We start from the raw sequence: 19,413 nt of genomic DNA on the forward strand, positions 1-19,413 counted from the left end.
TGGAAGTTAGCTCTTTGTTTGAAAGCAGTGGGTGACAGCAACATGAAAACTTTGAGAAGCAGATGGTGCTGAAGCACCAGTTCTCTGATGCATGAGAACTGCATGTCATAAAGCACATAGAAGGGGCATTTTTGAAGAAACACCTTATACCAGTAACACTGTTTTCTTGTATGAAAGAAAAAATTGTGTATTTTTTGGTGAAGATTGTGGGGGGTCCTTGTTCTCAGTCATGAGAGGCTAACTGATAAGTCACAGATCCATGTTAGGTCCTTAGTATGTACACCTTGGCCTCATAGCCTGAAGAGTGTCCAAGTGCATTGATTTCAGTGGCAATCCTGGACCAAGTAGAGAATGGTATGTGTTGGCCATTACAAATGGAAATGAGACAGTTCCAAAGCATTAAATGTGTTTAAAGGAATATTTTCTACCACCTACGGGAATAGTAGTATTTGGGGAGCTGGCCAATGCCAGGTGTGTTTTCCTGCTGGATGCTGCAGACAGCTTCTGGCAGGTATCTTTTAAAATCATACAGCATACAGGTGTTCTTGCACAAACAGCACCTGCTGACTGAGAAGCTTTCCTCTCAGAACTCCATTTCATCTGTATGTGTTACTTTAGATAGTCTGGCTATTTTCTCTGGAAAACAGCATTGCATTTTTTTACAGTGTATTGTTCTGAATAACAGATTGCATAATTGAAAGTTGGCAGTTGTCACAGAGTTATGTAGATCAATCTGTATCCGTGACAGGGGGCAGTAGGCCTGTGTCCCCCTCCCTCCCCAGCCCCCCAAAAAATTGGAAGGGAAAAGGGAAAGGGATAAGGAGATGGGAGCTGGGCTCAAGGAAACAAACGGAGCAGCAGCAACAATCTAAGGAGGAAAACTTATTTTACTAATTATGATATCAGAATACAAGATAACACAATATAATACAGTCTAATTGGAGGCTAATAAATCTAAAAGGAGAGAGTTTTACGAAGACCGAGAAGTCTACTTTGAAATTGAAGGCTCCACGACTTGGAAGCACACCCACACCCGCTGCCAGGCAGAGAGAGAGCGTCACTTCCATGATGTATTTCCCTTTCTGACCATGAGGACCTCTGGAATGTGTAGTTTTTCTTCTCTGTGCTCCATATGATGTTATGATGTGAAATACCATTAGCAAAAATTACAAAACCATGACATGACAAAGTACTCATGGAGGTCACTGTGAGGTTGGTTGTATATTGAACTTGGTCTTATTGCAGTGTTAGCTTTCAAGTGCTCTTGCTGGTAGTTTTATTTTGGAAAAGAAGAAATAGCATCAGACACTCTGACTTTAAAAACTCATTATTCTGAGGCTCTTCTGCTTCATGTCCTTTCTTTGTATTTTACATTTTCCATCCTGTCTACACATATCAAACTGTAGCACAGTCAGCTGGAACAGGAGACAGAAAAAAGCTGTGTTCTTATTGACCTTGAGCATCAAATGATCACTGAACACTCAGTGGAGAGCCCATACAAAGATTTTGTAAAGCCAGGACCCCAGCTAATTATCAGAGCACCTCTCCCTTTTGTGCAAAATAAAAGTACAAGTGGCCATTCAGAAAACGTGCTATTACAAAAACCAGAAGAAAAGAGATCACTTGTGAAACCCTCCTGCTTTTGGTCAGCAGTTGAAGAAATGAGTCAAACCGAACAGGCAAGTACAATTTAAACACCTATTTTGACCACAGCCATTTGAACATGAGGTGACAGTAGGGTTAATGTGTTTTAACTTCTCCCAGCTCTCTTGTAAGAATGCTGTTTAAGCTATCAACTTAACACTGGAGAAAACTGAGTGTTCAATATGATGATAATTTCCCAACTCTTGAATAAGTATTGGATTTTTTCTTTTTGTTTCCATAAATCAATGTTAAAGATAGAGCTCATGGTAACTGCCTGATTTCAAAACAGAAAGTAGGGCTATAAAAAGATACATATTCTGCTGCCATAATAAAATTAATACTGCATTTTACTAACTCTTGACTTGATTTAAAATTTCTATTGCCACCTGTTATGTAAAGTTGGATTTCTGTTCTGGTGGGAAGCGTACTGTAAATGGTGCATCTAATTCAAAAAAGAAAAATGAAAAGCTTACACGGACAACAGCATGAACAAGTGAATACTTCAAAGTTCAATTAAGACTGAAAGAAAAAATGCTGCACCAGGGAATGTCTGCTGCAAAATATGAGGGAAATTTTCAGTGCAGTCTACTGCACAATAGTCATATAACTTCTTCAAAGAATACCGGAGTTGTCATCACACTCGCTAGACTGCATTGAGAGTGCAGCCTTTTGATTATATGGAAAAATACTATTCTTTTGATTTAAAGGGGTAGGCAAAAGGATGCAATTTCTTATTTTTTTAAACAAAGACCTGTAGAGCAAGGTGCCTCAAGGGCATAGTTATTCTCATAGAACTTTTTGCTTCCAGAGCTAATATTTCCAGCTGGCTTGTGTCCACACCAACTGAAAACCACCACCATCTGAAACCTATTCCTACATTTCCTGGCACACAAAAAATCCTCTTAAGTCAGTGGTAGCTTTGTATGCATAAGGAATTTATAATAAACCTCCTTTAATTGCTATTCATTGGCTATAGTGAAGTGAGAATTCCCAGTTCAGTTTTGAGAAGATGCCTTTGGCAGGGAAAATAACGAGCCCCACCACAGCTAGTTTTATCTGGTATCATAGCTGGGACAGAGGTGGCTATCCACACAGCTAGCTGTGACCCTACAATCACAGGTATTGCTTCTTGCAAATTAAGCTGTGCAGGTTTTCCTCTTCATTATTCCAGTAAGCGGAAAGTGAGAAATGAGAAAAGGTTCACTTGCTAAAAATCTTGACTTTATAAGCATTGTATACATACAAAAAAAGACTGGGTAAGAACATGAAAAATCTCAACAAAACCATTTTCCTGTTCAGTGGAGGGGAATTCTTCACTAGCCTCAGGCAATCCATTTCATAGGTAGTCAGAAATGTATTAGTCTCAAAAGCATCTTTAAAGCACTGGTCACCACTGGACAGCTTTAATAGTCTGACACTGTCTGTGTTTTAAGTATCTTTCCTTGTGATTCATATTAACATATTACAACATTAGAAGAGTATCCACATGCATCACTGCTTGGAGCTTTTCTCTGTACAGGCTGCTATTTTTTGAAAGAAGTTTTAAAACTCCAGGCAGGTACCTGGATTTGTCTGCCTTGCCAGGCTGCAGTATGTCCTTTTGTCCTTTCCTGATGCTGTTCTCTAATAGAGCTTTGTATCATACTGTTGATCCACCATCTGTCTGTGGGACTATTTATATTACATACACGGCTGCTATCAGTGTAGGTGGTTTTGACTTCTTGGGTTTGACCGAGGTGGTTCTTTGCCTTCTATCTGAGTATAATGAGGCACTATTCCACTCTGGGGAGCAAAATATGTGCCAAGGGTGACAAGCCAGGATACTTTTTTCATAACACAAGTACCGCATCAACCTCTTCCTCCACTGGCTTTTCAGTCTCTGCTTTGCTCCTGGACCGTCACTGCATCTTGCTCTTCTCAGTTCTTGGCTGGTAAATAGAGAATACCTAGTAAGTATTTCTCAGATGGATGTGCATACAAACAGTAATAACAATAATACCCCCAAATCTCACTAGAAAATATTAATGAAAATTTCAAAACTATGGCTAAGTATTGTGATACATCAGCCTGAGAAGTAAGAGGTAAAGGGACATTCTTCATTACTTTGCTAGTTTTAGAAAAATTCTAGAAATGCTTATATAAAAATCATTAAAAACAGTTGCGCAGCTTGTCTCATGAACACAAGAGCACACTGCTGGCTCATGATAGTTTTTTCATCCACCAGGACCCCCATGTTCTTCTCTGCAGGGTTACTCTCCAGGATTGCTCCTCCCAGTCTGTATGTATGTCTGGGATTCCTCCAGCCCAAGTGCAAAACCTTGCACTTTGCTGTGTTGAACTTCATTAGATTCACCTGGGCCCACCTTCCAAGTCTGTTGAGGTTCCTCTAAATGGGATCCCTTCCTTCCACTGTCCACTGCACCACTGAGTTCAGTGCAAACTTCATTTTTTGTTACCAAATCTACATTGTTAATAACATGTACTTTTTTAAATACAGTTTTTCTATAAGAAAAATCATCAGTTATATACAATATCTGCACATATGACCTCTCACAAGATGCAAACTCTAGGCTTTCTGAAAAATATCAACAAAGCTAAATTATTGCTCTGGATATAAATTGCCAGATTTGTCCATGAAAAGTGACTACAAAGGCAGAAAGCATAGCGTATGTAGTAATGATGGTGGGAGAGGGTTAATTCTTTTGCTTAAATAACATCAGCAGCAGCTGGCAGATACTGGAAAGTGGCATCTGTCATGGAACACAGCAGCAGCAGCATTTGTAAGTGATACAAAGAGAGCTGTATCTTGCAGCTATGGCAGTCTGCTGGTTGTGGAACCTGTTTCAGCACTCCTTTGGGGACACGTGTAGTGTGCATCTCACAGTAGTGATCCCCAAGTGGAAAACAGCAATAGCATGCCAAAACACTTTTGCAGAAGTCACGAGATTGAGCACTAAAAATCTACAAATATGGATTTTTCAGAAGCTTGCGTCCCTGTCCAGCAAAGCAATTCATCTTAATTTAATGCAGTAAAAAGCACAGTCAGGCATGCATAAATCATTCCTTGTTTGTTCTATTGGTACTGTATATGTATGGGATTAGAGAGCTTTGGACACTGTTCATGCCGTAGAGACAAAATACAGCAGAGTTAAGATACAGAAAGAAGGAGCATCTTCCTGTGCTACAGGTACAACATGCACATCCATCAGTGTGCAAAAGGACTAAGCTTCTTAGATGGCAAACAGTGTCTGGATGACCCAAAAGATCTAGCCAATTAATTTGTTTAAAAACAGTGCCCTGTATTAATGGAGTGGACCTGGTATTGGAAGGGTAGTGCACTTCAGTACAAAATATCTTACACAAAAATGTGCTGAGGTGGAAGCTCATTGGTAGGAATCAGAGCCCTTGAGTTCTTCCTCTGACTCTGCCACTCAGTCATTGTGAACTTGAGCTTCTTATTCAAAACCGATAGGCCTCAGGCTTCCTGTGTTCCTTGTGGTATTTAATAGATAGGTCCATCTTAAAACCAATGAGATATTTTGCCCCTTTACTCTATTGGGATTCTACATCAGGAGAAAAGTTCCAAGGGTAAATGTTATCATGATATTATTCATCTGATACTTGAAGGAGACTAATAGACTGAGTATTAAGGTTCAGGAAACCATCAAGCTTTATCAGCATCCCTATGGCTACAGCAAATCACTGTGTTTTTAAGATTGAAACTCTTTTGACTGGGTTCTGGCCCATCCACTGAGTGGAATGATAAACACAGGGGTTCAGTAATTGCCCTCAAAATATCCAGACTGTAGAGATGCACAGTGACAAGCACTTCCAGTGGTTCTACTGCTTCTGTTTCTTACACTGACAAATTATGACATAACTCCTGTAGCCTACAGACATTCGGTTGGAGAATGTTATATTGATACTAAAAGAATTATAAAACTTCTGTATCTGATTTATAAGGAGAGTAAATGAAAGGGAGGAGAGAGGGAGGGAAAGTCAATAGCCATGGTGAGATTTATCACAGTGCAATATCACTGACATCTTGCAAAGCCAAGGTTTGCTAGTCAGATAGCTCAGATATTACAGTGGAGACTAAATTTACTTTTGTATAAATTGACATATAAATGTTGACAGTACTTCTGTCTATTTTTTAGAGCACCGCTATCGCAAAGTACATTTTGTCTTTTTTCATCTAATAGCCTTGCTGATATCAATATTATGGTAGTTCTGTATAACATGTAATTTTGTTTTTAACATTTAGACCTTATTTATCTCTGGCTTCTCTGCAGAAAGAAAAAGAGGGGGAAAAAAAGGAAGGGAAGGGAAAGGGAAAAAATAAGAGAAAGTAAGAAGGAAAGCAGGAAGAGAAAGGAAAATTGGAAATTTGAATTATTCCCTTCATCTCTGTCAAAGATCCTTACTTATTTGCAGCCACCTAGAAAAGGTGACTGCTAACTTCAAACCATGGGGATCGTCTGCTTGTAGAAAAGTAAAAGAAAAAAAGAACAAAGATAGGGGAGGTGGGGGGATGAGAGAGAGGGGCCTGGGGAAAAAGGAACAGTTCTTCAAAGAGATAGAGATTCCCAGCAATGAGGATGTCCCTTTGCTGATGTCCCTTTCACCGGCAGGACTATATGATGGCTGCCTCACAGATAGCTCATATCTGAGCTGTGCTTTGCTCACGCCAGTAGCAAATGAGCACAAAGAAACGCACACGCTCCTTGTGATCACAGTGCAGCAGTGCAGGCCTGGCTTTGGTAATCTAGCCCTTCTGAAGTGCCTCTTGAAAAGAAGAGGCTTTGAGAATTAATCAGGACTTTCACTCTAGTGGTACAGTAACACTTGAGGAAGCACAAGATTTGTAAGTAGCTTGCTATTTTTGTTTGAATTTGTTCTTTATTTGATAGCAATTCATTTTCATGGAAGGGGTAAATTATCTCCCATGTATTCACAGTCTTTACAGTGCCACTGTGTTGGTGGGTCATACAGAGCAATCCAGCCCCACAGCAGCCGTAATCAAAGCCCAGCCTTTATTTTACTGCAAAAGCCAGGGATGTAGCATGCCATCCTTCAGCCCTGTGCACCTATGGGAAGTGACATTAGCCTCCTCACACAACCATACTTACTTGTAATTCCTTTACTGGAGTAGCAGAATTATTTGTATTCTCACTGCAAGTTTGTGCTGGTTCACTGCCCAGGCATATTTGACCGAGGCATTGCAAGAGAGTAGGGAAGGAGCTGGCTCAGCTCAGTCTAGTTCTCAGAATCTGAAGTCATAAAAAGCCCACTCCTATAGGTGCCATTAAGTGTATACATGGTTGTTTTGCAGGATCAAGACTTTAAAAAAGTGTTGCAGAACACAGTGTAGTATTACAGAATCGCAGTGATGTGGTACAATGGAGATACTGGTTGTGCTCCCTCTGCCGAATTGCAGGGTGATACTAGTATCACTCTTAGAGTATCTATGTCATGTAAGAGAAGTGTGACTCTGTGTGTGTCCATGTCCTGAAGAATTTTTGATCTAAGACAAGGCAAGATGCACATGGGGTGTGGTACATTCAAGTAAATAAAATTAACTGGTTAAGTCTGACAGTTGGGCCATACCACAGCATCATTTTTGAGGCAAAGCCCCTAATAAAAATCATAGCAAATTGTGTACAGTATTTGTGGCATCATCAAGTGCTATAATTCACTGTTACTGTATGGCCACCAGATGCTAGTGTAAAACTACTACAATTTCTTTTCTAGAACAGCACCAGCTGGAAGGTAGAATTGAACTCATTGTGACTGGAACCACCTTTTTCCTATATTTACATAACATCTAATGCAGTGCAGCACTTCTAATAATAGGAAATTTCAGCGTTTAATTTTAATCTTCATTATTTCTGGGTTAGCATTTACCTTTAAGGTAATTTAACTTATTGCATGTAATTATGGTCTCTGGGTCTTGGGAAGTAATTAATTATTTCTCTTGAGTCTTCTGAGTGGAATAGAATAGTCTTATTAGCCCGTAACCTTTTTAAAATTCCTCTCCTATATGGCATTCATGTGATATCACATGTTATAATATAGAATAATAACCTGGATGGTATGTGCTATCATGAATATCCCTATTTGATGAACAGTGTAATTAAGATCTCTTTGCATGGTGCATGATTACATATGGTCAGCTTATTAGTGTAATTCATTATGATTAAATTAAAATAAAATACTACAAAAATAAAAGCTCTACCAGCATAACTGAAATTTTAATCCATTTCATATTTTGCAAGAACTGAAATATTAATGAGCAGAAAAACATGCACTTTTTTTTCCCAAAAATATACAATCTTCTCACTCTCTTTTTTCCTTTAAGTGTTGCCTTCGGGTACAGGTGAAAAACTAGTACATTTCCCCAGAGGGAAACATCTACTGTTCCAAAATGCAAGCTTTCATTAAAAAATTATGCTTTGAAATGTGATGTTCAAATTCATGTGAATAGAATGCAGGTGCTCTCCTTTACTAGTGCCTGCACACAGCCTGAAACAATCGGTGTGACAAACAAAGCAGCGGATGGAAACTTCAGATGTCAAAGATGAGGATTTATTGTCATTGTTCTAGTTGTTGTTGATGCCAGCATAAATAAAAAATATAGAGTCATTGATTGATAAGTTGCTCTTAAGTCATCAAGTCCAATCTACTAGTCTTATAAATAATGTCCTGCAGTATCTCAAGTTCTATCATCAGTTTAGATACAGTTTTTGCCCTTGCTGTTTGTAGAATGAGTCTCCTTCATTCTGCTGATGTGAAACCTTCTTATTTCCAGCCTGAGTATACAGTTTTTACACAGTTATTTTTATGCCAGAAGACTTTCTTGTCTGAAATGTTGGTTAGTTACCCTCAGGTATTTCTGTCTTCCCCTCAGGTGCAGCAGCTACATGACCTCTCAGCCTTCAATTTGCCTGTTGGAAGACAGACTGCATATCTCCCTGCTCATAGAGTTCTTCCCTCCACCTCTTCCACTTTGAATTACTCTTTGTAAACTTCTAATAGCATTCCAGATCAGAACTTATTGCAGCCTTATACAATAGCATCAACGCTTTAAGTATTTCCATCTTTTTTCCTCTGTGATATTTTCTAATTTTTCACAGACACATCACTTCGGCAGTTGATAGACATTCTCTGACTTTGACTAGTACCCATGTCCTTTCTCACCTCAGTGATTTCCAGTTGATGAGCTCCCAGTTTATAGCAGACATTCATGTCATTGATCCTGCAGTGCGTTACCTTGCATTCTGAATAACTTCCAAGTCCTGTGCAAACTCCTCTGTTTATAGCTCTTTGTTTGCTGCCTCCAAGGGCACAGGGAAGCCAGGCTGTGTTTGAGGTGTTGCACGTTCAAGGAACAGAGAAGGCAAAAGGTATTTATTTGTATAGAAAAAAAAAAAAAAAAGGAAGGTCATGTGAAAGTTTAAGGCGTAGCTGAAGGATGCTTACTTTCTTAAAACAAAATAAGCTAAATTAGTCCTAGTTTCTACTATTGCTGAGGGAAAGATGAAATTATGAAGATTTTTCCAGCTGACTGTAAATGACATTCAGCTGTGGGAAGAGTTCAGATTATTGCTGGATGGAAAGTATATATATACCAAGCTAGATATATCAATTTGATTCTTTTTCCCCTTTGCGGAATAAATCTTTTAGGGGGACTTTTCTTTTTCCATTTTTAGGAGTAGTTTTTAGGGTAATAATAGAAGTTCTCCTTAGCACAGAGTATGTCCTATTTTATTGCATCTCCTAAAATCAATTTTAACAGAAGATTTAATTATGTATTGCTTAAAAAGAACAAAGATACTTCAGAATGTTGGTCCTGCTTCTAGCAACTTGTTGTCTCTGTAATTTTCTTTCATCTTCATTATCACTTTCTTCTATACAATTTCAATATTACTAAGGAATTTTCAATCAAATTGACATATATTCTAAACAGCTAACTTAAATTACTATGTTCTGAGTTTGTGCTGCATTTTTTTTCATACTTATTAGCTTGAAGACTATGAATATGATATAATGGGATGGAAGAGTCTTTCTTCTCTCTTCTTAAGCAAATTTCCTGGAAAACTGTGGCTGAAATTACTCAGTCTTCCTCATTAATGAATCTTTCTTACACTTTACATGGCATGTGACTTGAGCAGTAAGTGATGTTTTTGCAGCTCAGAGCAGATATATCTAATGATTTTTTGAGCATCTTGAATTCCAAAGCTGGCCATTTGATCATTCTACAAAGATGACAATTGTTTCCATACACTGATTAAAATGGAATACAGCGTGTTTATAACAATATTTTATGCTAAGCCCAGAGATTGAAATGCCTTTCTGCTGCCAAGTAGTCATCACCCACGGCACGTAATTAGCAACTTGCCTTCAACTGCTTTGAAAGATATTACTACAATGTATGCAAATAGTAGGATTTTTTTCAGGGCAAGGTCTTGAAAATGAAATAGGAACTACTGAAGAGAAACAACAGTTATATTTTCCACCTGAAAGCTTGTGATGTTTCAGAGAAACTGCATAAGCATGGCTTGTTTCCTGTGTTGTCTGCTTCAGAATAATCTTTACTCCCTTTGCTAATGAAAGATACTGGAATAATACAGAGAAATGTAGTAAGATTATTAACTTGAACTGTGTTTGTTTTTTGTTTTGCTTTGTTTTGTTTTGTTTTTTTGTTTTTTTCTTCCTGCAAGATAACCTCTTAGTCAATTACATTTTTGACCACTTACGTTACTGAACTCTCAGACCACATTTTCTTCTCTTCATTATATGGATACAACTTTGTAAACAAAGCCTGTTCCAGTTTAACTAAGGGGGGAAATTAGGTCTTTTCATTTTAACATGGAATACCATTTCCTGGCTTCAGACATCTATTATAAGGCAGTGTGATACGATTTAGTGATCTGAACTCAGCCCTGAGTCAAGAACTTCTGACTTCTAATCATAACCTTCATGAGTCACTGCCTGATCTTAGATAACTTCATGGCCTAATCTTGTGTGTCAGATGAATACAGCAATACCAATATCAGTGCCCAAGACAAAAATACCCTTTAAGGACTCTTTAGTATTTGCATAGTATTTAAAAATAAATAGCTTAAGTGCTGTTAAGATTGCGTACTTACTAAATTTGCTTCATCTAGTTTCTGATCAATCCAATGAGCACCATGAATCCAGAGTTACAGTTTGGCTAGTAGAACTCAGCACAAAAAAAAACCAAAACAGTGATAAAAAATACTAATAACAGACAATTACCTAGGTGGTCTTTGTTTGCAGATATCTTGCAGGTACTGGGTACCGGCAAAAAATAAACAAAATTATTATTTTTGTAAACAAAAATAATACAATCAGTAATTAGTGTTTGGCTAAAAGATTTATCTAATCTTTGAAATGACAAGACTGGGTTAAACTTTTTTTTTTTTTTTTTAAATTAATTGAAATCTGTTTTTACTATATATAACTCCTCAACTAGTAGTCGTCTTTCCCTGGCTTATGAAATGATGGCCAAAGTAATCACTCTGCCTATCTTATAGATACAGATTTGTGGTGGGAGTTGTAGTAATGACCACTGTAACAAACATACCTACATTTCCCACTGATTCCAGCCGGAGGTGACAGGACATGGGCTTGAGCACCTTGCTGGAGTTGGACCAGATGGTTTCTGAGGTCCCTTCCAACCTCAGCCATTCTGTGATCTGTAGCATTGGTCTTGTTTCTAGAGTTTTGAATGCTACAATTGTTTTGGAGCAATAATCCAAAATGAGGTAAATATTTCACTTGGCAAATTCTCTGAGGTGTGGAACAGGGGAGCTTCAATGCCTGTTCCCTGCTGCATACAGACACAAGATAGTATGCATGTCTGTGAGCCAGGATGCAGTCTCTTGCATTGATAACAGCAGCACAGAGCTTCCCTTAGTCCAAGGCAGAGGTGGTCAACAGACTAGCATGTCTGAATACAACACTCTGGTGTACAGTTCAGTAGCTCACCAGTTTCTCTCCCAGACATCAAGCAGGAAACTTGGCCAGAAGCATATTCAGCACTGCATTAAAGATGTATTGCTGAAAGAATGGCTACGATGTCATGCCCAATTCACAACTCAGTGACAGCTCCAGAGCAAAAAACTGAAAGCAGCACCAAAAGGGATCAAAGCTGTTAGTATTGCTGCCAGAAGTGTTCGCCTCTACAGCTGCTGACTTGCAGTGCTGAAACCCTCATCTGTGAGATGTCTAGCACATCCCTGTGAGCATCTAGGTGCTTATGAGGACAAGCCCTATGTAATACTCCTCCATCCATGTTGGCCAGCGCCAACTTGAAAACAGTGCCAGCTACTCAGTGTGGTTGGAGGGAAGCGGTGCACATTCGTGAGTTTGAACTCGCATCCAAGAATGTCAGTCACTTCTGACTGTCTTCCACCTTATACCTCACTGCACACTGTAGGAAAAAGGCTTTCATAATAGAGAAGCCCCCAGACAAGACTGTATCCGGATATCCACACTGTAGAGAGTCTTAATGTGAGAGAAAATCCCTTTTGTGGAATTGGGAGAGAGCAATAGGATTTTGGACAGACACTGTTCTGTGGATTAATAACCTTGTGCAGAATAAGCCCTTGTGCATATAAGCAATCCTCTGCACGTAGGGGCCTGGGACATTACGTTGCTTTTTAAAGCAAGAGCAATAAGGGATTAGATCATCTCACATTATGCTTTTTTATATGCTTTCAATGTAATGGAAATGTTAATTGAAACACTGACTTTGCAAACTTTTGATGTTTAGAAGACATTAGAATTTGTCCCTTTATGGTGTGTCACAGGAATAGAAAGGAGAAAGCAGTTAACCACCATCTTCCTGAATCAAGAACTGTAAATTCTGCTGATGTTTGGAGAAGGAATCTTCACAAGACTTTGGCTTTTTTCCTTGCAGTTTCTGTCTGGAGTCATAACGAGACAGACTAGGGCAGACAACTGCTGTGATTGAGTTAATGTGGTGCATTGACTCATCAGCTGTCAGGTGAGCGAACAGCCACCACATGCTAATGAATTAGATCAAGAGGGCACCTGTAACATTAATACATTTTACCTGCAATATCCAGAAGCCAACACTGTTCTGCAGATGGGGAGCCCGCAGCAACAGGACAGGCTCAGGGATGAGCTCTGCACGGATGGGGCTGAGGCTGCAAAAGCATGGCCCAGTATTCTTTGTCTTCAGGAAAAGCTGTCGTCCTTATGTAATTTACACGATTTTGCACTGCATTTATCACAAAGCAGAGAACGACTGTCCCAAACCTGCAGAAAAAACCAAATGGTTTGGAGTTTAACATTCTGGAGAAGGGGCTAGATTTAACACTTTGAGCACTAGAGAATGCAAATTAAGTACTGACCAAAGATGCACTGTAGTTGCAGTCACAAACCTGATTTCATTTATGCCCAAACACACACCTTCAGAATGTCCTCAGAAGGATCGTAAATACAGGACGATGCAGGTACTGCAGGCTGTATAGCGGGTTTCGTTCATCCCTTTCTATATGCCGTGCAGCCGGCGGTAAGCCGTGTGCCTTCGGGACGGATAAGCAAACACCCACACCTCATTTTATTATGGAAGAAACTCCGGGAGACTTTGTCGGCGCTCCGCTCGGGGTCACGCCGGCTCCGCCCGGTGGCCGAGGTGCCACGGTCCCTCAGCGCAGCCGGAGCGACAGCAGGACTCGTCCCGCCCAGCCCTTCCCCTTCCCAATAGCGCCGGGTCCGGCACGGACCTCTCGCGCGGCGTCTCGCTGGCACGCGGCCGGCCGCGGGCCCTGACGGGACGGAGGCGCGAGGCAGCGCCCCGCGGGCGGGCGGCGGACGGCGGACGGCTCGCTCGCTGCCGGTGAGCGCGGAGCGCGGCCCCTCCTCCGGAGGGCGAGGCGGGGCGAGGCTGAGGAGGGGCGGCGGCGGCGGCCCCGCCCGGCGCTCGCACCCCAGGGCGGCTCAGCCCCGCCGCACCTCCCCGCGGGCGGGCCGCGGCTGGGGCCGGGGCGGTGCCGCTCTCCCCGCGGCCGGGCGCAGCCCGGCGGAGCCGGCAGGTCCGCACGCCCGCCGCGGGGACGGGATCGGCGGCGGAGGAGCGGAGAGGAACGGAACCCTCAGGCGAGTCCCGGGGCGGCGGCGTGGCGGCGGAGCGCGGCCGGAGGTAACGGGCGCGGCGGGCGGCTCCTCCGGCGGGACCGGAACGTCCGGCTCCGGTCTGCGGGCGGTGCGCGGTCGCCGCTCTTTCTCGGGGCCGCCGCCGCTGGGGCGCTGCGGCACGTCACGGCCGTTCCGCGCGGCTTCGGGTCGTTCCGTCCGTCGGCAGCGCGCTCGGCATCTGCGTGTCGGCTGTGGTACCCAGCGCAGCCCTTCCGCCGCGATTGTTTTTTTGCTCCCCTGCTTACACGGCCGCTTCTGTGCGACGCTGTTGCCCTCTGCTGTCTGCGGGCGGCCGGCCGGGCGGCAAACTCGGTCGTCGCCGGGAAGAAATCGTTAATGAGTTGGGGTGGTGACGGCCCCTGGAATTCCCGGAGTCCCGTGAGGACACTACAGCCGATCCGAACGTAAATATGCGGCATCGCGAGGCGCTTGGGTAATGGCAGAGAACTCTTTTGCTCTTTCATTCGCTACTTTTCGCTCGGTAACTTCTGTTTCTGCGTTCATTCGTTGATTGTTTCGCGTGGCTTTGCATCTTTCATTATTAAAACGGCAAGCGGAGAAAACGGCGATCTTCTGGCTGTCGTCAGGTGTCGGGGCGGGAAGGCGAGCCGTGCCGCCCCGCTGTCACACCGCCCGCTGCGGGGATAAGGGCCAGAGTGGGACGGGCGGGGACGAGGGGACGCGCCACACGGTGACCGTAGGGTCAGTTCGCCGGCAAGTCGTGTCGTGTTCCTGTCTTGGTATGTTTGGCTGCTGGAGAAGAACAGGTTTTGTCTCGGAAAATACAGCATGAGACATAAGGTATTCTAAGGTGTTCTGCTAGAAAGTCTTGTGTGAAGGTGAAGTAGCAATTGAAAGACCCAAACTGACTTTTGCACTGTGTGGAAGTCTCCCTCTTAAATACCGTGTAGTTGTTATTTAAAAATACTGATTTATTAACAAATTCTGATCCCTGAGTTTCTGCCCTGTCAGGTTCTGTAGCACTGCATACAGCAGTGCAGCACTGAGGTAAGGATGGCTGAGGTATGATGGCAGCTGAAAACTGCTTGTACCCAGGAACTCAAAAAAAAAGAAGCGTGTCTATGTGCCAGAATGTTTGTTCTGCATAAGTCTTTTTTGTTTGGCTTGGGTTTGTTTGTTTAAAGATTCCTCAGAAATGTGCCTTACCTGAATACTGGAGAGCTCACAAGCTTTGTTAGGCGATGCAAAAGAGCCTGGATGCCTTCCCTGGGCTGTTTGTGTCTCTTAGCACCATCCTTCCCAGCTGAAAATGTCTCCTTAATATCCAGTCACAAGACCGCGTTCTCAACCTGCTTATGAGGATATTATGCTTAACTTGTGAGTTATTGCTGCTTGAATGCTTCAGTCGGTAGAGTGAAGTAGAGGTACTTTGGTACATGGAGGCCACTTTTGTATTTTCATGATTGGACCTTAAAAATCTGAGCACTACAAGCCAGATGGGGTTACTTCTAATGCCCTTTGCTGCTTTTTATGCGTCTTTCTCATATCCAAGAGTTACATTTTAGCAGCAGTGATACAGTGAGTGGGAATATTTCCTGAAGGTTGAATCTTGTAATAGCTGTCCAAAGCAGGATTTTCTGCTCGAAGGAATTAAATAATATTCTAATCGCTATAAGCTGGAATGCCCATATCAACGTGCTGAACAATATGTCTGTTCTTGACTCATCCCTCATTCAAGACATGAGGAGCGTGTTGTTACTGCTGCTGAGCAGTCACTTCGGTAAAGAACAGGCACAGAACAGAATGATGAGGGTTATTGCAGGAGGCAGATGGAAAAATAGGTATAGCAAAGCAAGCAGATGTAATAACTAGACAAGACTGTTGGCTAATGAATCCTGAACTCGCAGCACTTTGTAATTGAAAGGATTTTCTTTACCCTGAAACAGTTTGTGAGGGTTTTGTTTTACCTTTGTATATAAACATGACACAACTTTCTTGCTCTTAAGTAGGGGTCACAATGTATAGTTGCCTTTGCATAGCTCTCAAGTTAAATTAAACCAGATTTTCATATCGGGCTTTGGAAGACTTAAATTGAGAGCATTTTCTCTTTTGCTTTTAGTCATTTTTTGCTGAGCCCACTGGTTTAATCTTGATAGTTTTCAATCTACTGAGAGAAAGCAAAACATTTCTCTTAGTTTTAAGTCGTACTGATGTTTGATGTTCATGACACAACTTTGACACATAAATGTTTTACAGTATAATACTTAGAGCAGTTTTCCATGTTTGTCTGTATGTGGATGCCTGTAGTTGTTGACTTTCTTGTTTGCTTGTTAAAAAAAATAAATAAAAAAAAAATTAGTTGTGAAAATTGGATGGCAAGAGCTATGTTTCTATAGAGCTCCTTAGTCCAGAAAGCAGCCTGTTTGTGCTGCTCAGACAAGGCAGTCATACAAAGCCTGTGCTGCAGTGCGTGCTGGGCATGCCGTGAAGTCGTAGTGCAGAAATCTGCCAGTGAGGGCATGGTGTTCACAGTGTTGCCATGGCGCTCGCACAGCGCAGGTCCTCACACTCTGCGCATCAGTCTGAGCCCAAGGATGGGGCTCCTCACCAAGCGCAAAGACTGCTGGTGAAGTTCCTTTCATATGCTGTTGGTTTTGCTGACAGGAGCTACAAGAAAAAAAATAAGAGAGATCTGATTTCATGCTCTCTGTGCTCACTAGAGAGCTGCACTGTACCACGTTAATAGGTGAAATCCCCAGCTAGCTTGGTCTTGAATATTTGCAATAGGGTTACTGTGCTGAAATGATTTATAGGAGCCAGGGATGCAGTCATTTGTAGTTAGCAAAGCAAAAAACTCCAGACAGCCACAAATGGCAGGAACTGACCAGAGCCGTATGACTCCATCACGGTGGTGGTTCTGTCATCGGTTTTATCTTATTAGTGAATTAGGAGAAAAGAGAAACCGCAAAGTTCAAAATCTGTATTCTGATACCTCTCTTTCATCCTGGTTGGCAGAAGGTATCCATGACTGTGACTGCCCAGCAGAGTGTGTGACAACTGTAAACCTTGTTAGTAAGGTGATATTTATTTCCTGTGCCCGTAAGATTTTTGTGAGAACAGGTCTGAGGCTGCAGAAATCACTTCTGCAATAGAAGAGAATGGCATTGAGCTTTGCTGCGTTCAGAACAAAATGCAACATTTCTTTACATGACTCAGCTTTCTCACAGCAAGATCTTGTCCTGCATGGACTCCACAAGTTAAAAACAAACTTCTAAGTTTGTTCAAGCAATGTTTATCACTACTTTTCACATTAAGGTGACATTTTGATACTGTACGCTTGGGACAATGTAAATGAAAGCTGCTGGTCTCAATTTTCAGGTGATGGCATAAAAAATGCACAACTATTGTAACAAGTTGAAAAAAAATTATTCTAAAATATTGGATATCAAGCTGCCATGACTTTTTCGTTTCTTTATTAAATATTGCATTCTTTTCTCTTGAAAATAAGATTCCATAAAGACAGCCCTGTTCTGAAATGCCGCTTCAGAGAGCTTCCTTGCTATGTTCTAAACAGTGCCCTCTGTCGATGCGTGCTGTTGGCAGAAATAATGGAGGGGGACCGTTTGCCCTTAAGCTGTGTCTGAGTCTGTGACAAAGCTCACTGCAGTTGTGGTAAGTTATGCAGTGCGGGGTGAGTGATGCAGCCAGGAGATCTCTGTACCTCTGTCACGGCCAGTGCATGATGTTTTAGGCTGTAAGAATCCAGTGGAATATCTAGCAAATAACTTTGTTCAGAGTAAAATGAGACTGTTCCTGTAGGAAAACAGCTGTAACTTGTCAAAGCTTTGAAACTGTTCTGGTATTATTAAATGTATGTTCCCTTTCCTTTTCTTCTGTGTTCTTTTGAACTCTCGCCATGCAAAGCAGGCTTTAAATAAGCAAAACCTTACATAAGCATCAAGCTGATTTAAGAGAACATGCATTTAAAACTTATCTTATTCTGTTTCATTCCTCTTCCTTCCTTCCTTTTTTTCAGTGGTGAGGATGCCAGGTCTGGCTGTGATCCTGCTGGGTCTCAAAGATTTCCTCAGTGTGAAGCTTTGCATCTGTCTTAGCATTTCTATCCACTCCTTCTTGCAGCTGCACTCTGTACCTCAGGAGGTACCTGCAATTAGGAGCTAAGAATAAAATGTCATGGGCTTTCTTGTAGGAAAACACAGCTCTCTAGGCTGGCCCCAGATTTTCTGCTCCATGGAACCACATTAGGACATCTTTGCTGCAAATACTTCAAGTGCTCCTGCTTCTTCCTTTATGAGCCCTTGTGTCGCAACCCTTCTGTAATATCTTGTTCGAACACCTGTGCCTACAGCTGCTTCGGGTCACTCTGAATTTTTCCTGCTCCAGGAAAAATTCCTTCAGTATTATCACATTCAGATGGCAAGATAGGAGCCAAAGCTGGTGAAGAGAGAGACAGCAGAATCACACTGCTGGGAGCTTCCAGCTCATCTGACTTGAATGGTTCCTGTCATAAAAATAGGAGTACTCCAGGGCTCTGTCAGATCAGCCTGGGGAAGAGGAAGCAAGCGGGCCTCGAACAGTATGTTGAATGGTGGCTGACTGTGACTCAGGGAAGCAATGGTACTTTGGTCAGTAAGAGTTCCGTCTTGCAGGCTTGTGTCTCTCTACTTGTAAACCAGACCTGAAGCTCTTTGTAAGGCCAAGTAAGGCAGGGTGTGTGTTTTTGGTTTTTTTTGAAGGAAGGCAGCCATGTATATAATTTTTCCTCAGAATGCAGTAAGCGTTCATTTTGGCCGCTAAAATTATGAGTTTCTTGGCAGCCAGTCAGCTACATTGGAGATGCAAAATGAAGGCAGTTTTCACTGAGAACCCTTTGCGCCCGTAACAGAAAATCATGTGTCTGGAAACATGCCTTAAAAATCTAGTTTTGCTCATTCAAGTAAAACAGAGCTTCTAGTTTATCATCTGCCTTCCTTCCAGTTCAGATATATCTTTTCTGCTGTATAAGGCAATGCTCTTGAAGGTAGTATGGCAAAGATCAGATATCTCAATACTTAAAATGTTATTTGAACTCTTCTAAAGGTACTTTCAGATTTACTTTCAGTATCTTAAATTCTTAAACTTATTTGCAAATATATGGCTCCAGTTTCTACAGGCACAAATTACGTTATTTTTGGTTAATGCTGAATAATGTGCCCGTGTCCCTGAGCGAAAGGCAAATCCCTTGTCTAAAAGCTGTGTATGAGCCTTTGTCCAGCTGCAGGTGAGATTCAAGGCCAGGTGGAAGTCCTCTGAGAGCGGGAAGGGTTGATGAAATAGTACCTGTGTAAAATAGAACAGGAGTTGAGAAGAGCAGAACGTGTGCAGAAAATGGGCTCATCTGGTAATACACAGGTTTAAAGGGAATCTTAATTATGAATGAGAGAGCTGACATATTCTTACTCTTGGCACTCAGTTTTGCTGTCCTGATAGATAGGATGCCATGTAGTTTCTTCTCTCTTTTGTATTATCTCGTTTTCTTATTCTCTTCCTTTTACTCTGTGCTCATTATATACCTGGCACTGGAAGGACCAGTCTCCAGGATTGTTTTAGAGTCATGGA

The 19,413-nt window shown here is 41.9% G+C and overlaps 1 protein-coding gene and 1 long non-coding RNA gene across 7 annotated transcripts in view; one reads left to right on the forward strand and one right to left on the reverse strand.

The window, feature by feature from the left end:
* Positions 1 to 19,413, forward strand: part of LOC140251467 (bifunctional heparan sulfate N-deacetylase/N-sulfotransferase 3) — a 125,891-nt gene that overhangs the window by 37,669 nt on the left and 68,809 nt on the right. For 2 of the 6 annotated variants that reach the window (XM_072335276.1, XM_072335281.1), the window contains exon 1: positions 13,689 to 13,794. The exons of 1 other annotated variant lie outside the window; for it this stretch is intronic. The gene's annotated coding sequence lies outside the window, so the exon portion shown is untranslated. Of the gene's footprint in view, positions 1 to 13,688; positions 13,838 to 14,122; positions 14,267 to 14,336; positions 14,635 to 19,413 lie in introns of those variants that run through there. 3 more of the 6 variants (XM_072335278.1, XM_072335277.1, XM_072335279.1) reach the window with 3 other exon arrangements.
* LOC140251702 (uncharacterized) lies at positions 882 to 13,385 on the reverse strand. The gene is made up of 3 exons (XR_011903456.1): positions 13,105 to 13,385; positions 12,746 to 12,951; positions 882 to 3,572 (listed from the first exon to the last, which is right to left on the reverse strand). It is a non-coding gene; the product is annotated as an uncharacterized lncRNA (long non-coding RNA).

The sequence above is a fragment of the Excalfactoria chinensis genome, chromosome 4 (genome assembly GCF_039878825.1).
Source record: "Excalfactoria chinensis isolate bCotChi1 chromosome 4, bCotChi1.hap2, whole genome shotgun sequence".
NCBI lineage: Eukaryota > Metazoa > Chordata > Aves > Galliformes > Phasianidae > Excalfactoria > Excalfactoria chinensis.